Raw genomic sequence first — 4,873 nt, forward strand, 5'->3', positions numbered from 1 at the left:
ACCCAGGGATGGAACCGAGGTCTCCTCATTGCAGGTGAATTGTTTACTATCTGAGCCACCAGGGAAGCCTTATGAGCTGAGAAAGAACAGTCACATATTAGTTTACTAATAAGAGCTGAGACTGGAAATATGCATTAAAATAATAAGAATTAAAGTTCATTTGTAACAAACAGACCATCCATTTATAATCTTTCGTAGATCTACCTGAGAATTAATTTTCTGAGGGGCTATGATGTGTCAGGCATCCCTCCAGAAACTTGTGGGGAACCAGACAGGTGTGATCGAGTTCTGCAGTGAAGCACAGACAGTAATTGATAAAACATGAGGATTCATGTAACTTATCAGTTTAGACCATGCTAAATGACATACAAAGTGAGAGGGAATGAAATGGTACCATTTGGGCTAAACCTGGACCCTGCTGAGGGGTCCAGCCAGCAGACAAAGACCTGAAGGAAAAGACTGCAGACAGAAGGGACAGCTCATGCAGACCCTCAGGAGGGATACAGTCAGGTCTTAGAGGCTGCATTTTTCCCTTGCTCGTTATTCTTCATCTTTGAGTTTACCTATTTTAATAGGGGGCTTTTATATCCAACCTCCTGGGAGGTCTATCTGAGTCTACCCACCTGGAGGAAGACCAGGTGGACCAGCTTGAAGAGGTCTGGACCTTATGTGGCTTCTTCATTGTCTCAAGTCCTGAACCCCTGGAGCCCAGGGTCTTTTCTTGGGGCGGTGGGGGGGGGCACATACTCTTCTGATTGAAGAGGAAAGCTTTGCTTCATGAGAAAGAAGAGGACCCAAGGATGGAGGCAGATGCTTGTTCCCTCTGGGGAAGTGATCAGGGAACGATTATGCCTTGGCTCAGAATCAAGGGGAAAAGTAGGAGAAAGGGGCAGGTCTCGGACCTTTCCCCCCAAAGCAGAATAACTCCTCACCCTTTCCTGCCTTCATTGAGTTCAAGATCCCTAAACAGCAACAGCTGAACCCAGGATCAAGGAGAGGGGATGCACAGGAGCCTGGAACCCAAAACTCAGGAAAAGTTAACACATCACTTTTTTTCATCAAATCAAGTCACTCCCTGGTGTCTCTGATGTGAAGCAGCTGCAGGGCCCTGGGCTCTGCCCAGGTTCTGGGGTAGGGGACTGTGTGAGCGTATCAGTGTCTCCATGGTGACAGTCTTTGCATCCCACCCGGTGTTGCGTCTGGACCAGCATCGGGGAATCTCACTGGGGAAAGTGCCTGTGGGAATCTTATCCCTTAGGATTTACCAGGGTCCACAGGGCAGAAAAGCCTGGTGGGCTACAGTCCATAGGATCACAAAGAGTCTGACATGACTGCAGCAACTTAGCATGCACTCGGGTCACAGGATGGGGGTAACTGACAAGAACCACGGACTGGTCTCCCTAGGTGTGATGACTACCAGAAACTGGTGGGGTAGGAAGGACACACTAATACATTCCAGGAAGAAGCCCACTGCTTCCATTGCCAGAGGCTGGGAGATCACCCCTTAGACCCTGGCTTCAAGGACGGAGTTCTGACTGTTTCTCACAGAAGTGCGAAACCCTGTGGACTGATGCTGGCCAGTTCCAACACTGAACTTCAAGTACAACTTCCACGCTGTGAAAGAAATTGGTTTTACCCGTGTCTATCCACTTTTATGCTTTTTGATCAAGGAAAACAAAGGCTATAGGAACAAATCAATATGGCCGTAAGAGGGGCTGAGTTGGAAACACAGTGTCCCTCTGCCACACTTGCATATATGAATGCCTGATAAAGACTGAGGGCGTCAGAGGATGAGGTGGCTGGACGGCATCACCGATACGGCGGACTTGAACTTGGGTAAACTCTGGGCGATGGTGAGGGACAGGGAGGCCTGGCATGCTGCAGCCCGTGGGGTCTCAAAAAGGCAGACACGCCTGGGAGACTGAACAGCAGCAACGTATTTGATGCTTGCGTGTGTCTACATGGGTTCATTCCGATTTTCCCAGGAGAGAGGATTTTGTTACTCTTCACCTGGAGAGGAAAGAGGGGAGAGGAGGGGAGAACAGGAGTGAAGGAGAGCTTGTGAGAAAAGATAACCCGGTTATTTATTTATAGTTTATTTCCGCAAAGGGACCTTTGCAAGGGCTTTGATAAGAGGGGCCAGAGTTTCTTAAAGATTAACCGGCCTCCTTTAAGAGGGCATTGGCCTTCTTTCACGCAGGTGTCTGGAGGATGCAGGACTGGGTGGCCCTCAGAACCTTGCTGGTCTGTAGATCCCCTTAAGACACACTGCTGACATCATGGCCTCCTTTCTCAGATTCCCCTCTCTCTCTCCCTCTCTCACTTTTCTCTCCTTCCCTCCCTCCCTCCCTCCTTGCCCGTCCCTCCCTCCCTTCGCCCAATCTCCCCCAGTCTCCTTCTCCCTCTCTTCAGCTCCTTCAGGTAAATCCTACTCCAACTTGCACCAACTTGTTTTTGACTGACAGTGAACAGCGAAGAGAGCTTTCTTCCTTTGGAGCACACCTCAGGACCCAGCCTTCCCCAGGCAGCCGGCGTGGACGGTCCCTTCCCTGGCCTTGTCCTAAGTCCACATCTAGCCAGGCATCTGCGTTCACCCGTCCTTGCAGGTAAGAGTTGCAAGCTTGTTGGTCATTACTGGAGCGTGCTGCACCCTGAAGGAATTTCTGGAAAAAAAAAAAAAAAACTTTCCTTCGAAAGGTAATGAAAAAAGTATGACTCTGTTGAAACTGACTGAAATCATTCAAGACGTCCAAACTTATCTGAGGGAATTTACAAGTGCTGTTTGCTGTGGAAAACAGGTTTTTACTTAATGATGGGGCTAAAAAAAAAAAAAAAGGCTTTATTCATGCCCGTAAAACAATATCCAGATGTTATCTTGTATACTGTGGGTAGAAGCGCTCTAGATGGAGGGAGAAGGCTTACTCTCTTTGCAAGGTTTTTTTTTTTCCCCCTTCTAGTGTCTGTGAGAGCAAGTTTGTTATGGATTTTCAGTGATTATATAGTGTTTTGTTTTGTTTTGTTTTGCGTCGTTCTTTGGTAGTTATTTTCCTTTGTCGGTGGAGAAATCAGTTTAAGTTGGCGTAAGGGGAAACCTCTCCAGAATATTTTAAAATCTTTTACCTATCCTTACGAGAAAATAGTTATGTAAGTTTTCCATGGTAGGTATGAGGAATGTAAACAGTTCTGACTATGGAAACATTAGGAACCTGGTTCACAACCCATGGCTAATGTGTTTTATAATCTGTGTGTAATTTCATGGGCGTCTAGACTGCTGTCGGCTAATCAATGTTATACTGGGTGCAATTTCCATATTGTTCCTGTGAATCTGGTTTTTTATCTCCTCTCTCCACTTCCGCATTTAGTTGCCCAAAGGAAATAAGGACGTGTTGTTCAATAGATGTCTCTTGACCTCATGAGTTCTTTAAGTCACAGGTTTAGGAAGCTTACAACAAATGCAGTGTTCCACTCAGTAAAACTAAGGACCAAAATTTGGTCCTTCAAATTCAACTCAAACCTTCAGACTGAATTCTTCTTATCAGAAAATATCTTAATCTTTTTTTTAACCTATAGGAAGGATTTTGAAAAAAAAGTGACAAGTGATTCTTGAAGTTCTTTTTTTGAGATCTCAAAATCACACTGACACACACACAGTTAATCCTAGATCCTATTCCATTCTGCCTTCTCTCATAAATGTTTAAACAAATATGGAACAATCAGCAACAGCCTTAGGTGATCAATTCTTTCACAAAATTGCCCTAAAAATCAAAAGAGAAGAGTCAAATGCAATCATCATGCATATTCAGATGCCATCATTTTATGAAAATTTAGGAGATTTCCGGTTGAACAACTAAGCACTTACCTTGCACACAGCTCCCCTTGGTGCTGTTCTTGTTCTGGGTTTTATCCTGTAGCAGTTTTCCTTCTTCCCTAGTGATAAATATAATAAATGGCCAGGCAGGGAGTGACCCAGAGGTCGTATGACAAGTCTCTTTAAAAGTCTAGAAGGTAGAAGAGTTTCACCAAATCCCCGGTAGTGGTGTCTCAGAAATACTAATGAAATAATGGGCCTGACAGGTTCTCATTGAGTTAAATAAATGCCCAAGTCATTTGGGGGTTTCCTAGAAGTAGACTTAGCTGGATTTCGTGATTCTGGTGGCTTAAGGAAAACATAACTTTAAAAAGTCCTCCCGCCCTGTCATCCCTCCTCCCCCAGTCAACCGTTGTGGTCATTTTCCAGAAAATGCTCCTTTCCCCTATTTCCTCTCCTGACACTTAGAGCCAGTGCAGACAGCCGGTGTTTGAGGGGGAAAGAGACAGAGCGAGACCCCAGGCTTCCCACGCCCACCGTCCAGAAGAGCCAACAAAAGCAGCGCTGCCGGCTCCTTCCACTCTCTCTCTGCCCTTGCATGGAGGAACTCTTAAAGGGATTGAACTTTCTTGTTTGGGGATGTGTGCATGTGTAATTATATACCTGAATGACAACATGCCTGGTACAAGGAAAACCACCACTGTGTGGCTTGAGGCAGCCGAGAGAGGAGAGGCAAACTTTTTCAGACTTTGTCACTAAATGTCAAGACTCTGAAGCCTCCTTTCCTGCCACACCCCCCTCTCATCACTCAGAGACACGGGGCAGCCACTGACTTTACTTCCTGACTCTGCTTCAGGGTTGTTTGTCGAGTGTGTTTGCCTGGTGGACGCATCAGAACCTTAGAGGCGGCACAAAAGGCCAAAGAATGAGGCATGAGCTTGCTAGAGTCGCTGACGACCGGCCCCTGGGGACGCTTGCTTAAGGCATATAAGCCTCCCTGATCATTTCCTTCAGCCTTCACTCTGTAAGGAATTCAGCTCCCGTCTTCTCCCCTGCAACCTGTGA

The 4,873-nt window shown here is 46.3% G+C and overlaps 1 long non-coding RNA gene across 1 annotated transcript; it reads right to left on the reverse strand.

Annotated features, from left to right (window-relative positions):
• Positions 1-664: 664 nt before the first annotated feature.
• On the reverse strand, positions 665-4,393 carry LOC133252132 (uncharacterized). Its single transcript, XR_009737807.1, has 3 exons — positions 3,860-4,393; positions 2,503-2,663; positions 665-2,010 (listed from the first exon to the last, which is right to left on the reverse strand). It is a non-coding gene; the product is annotated as an uncharacterized LOC133252132 (long non-coding RNA).
• Positions 4,394-4,873: the final 480 nt, after the last annotated feature.

The sequence above is a fragment of the Bos javanicus genome, chromosome 1, assembly GCF_032452875.1.
Source record: "Bos javanicus breed banteng chromosome 1, ARS-OSU_banteng_1.0, whole genome shotgun sequence".
NCBI classification, from domain to species: Eukaryota; Metazoa; Chordata; class Mammalia; order Artiodactyla; family Bovidae; genus Bos; species Bos javanicus.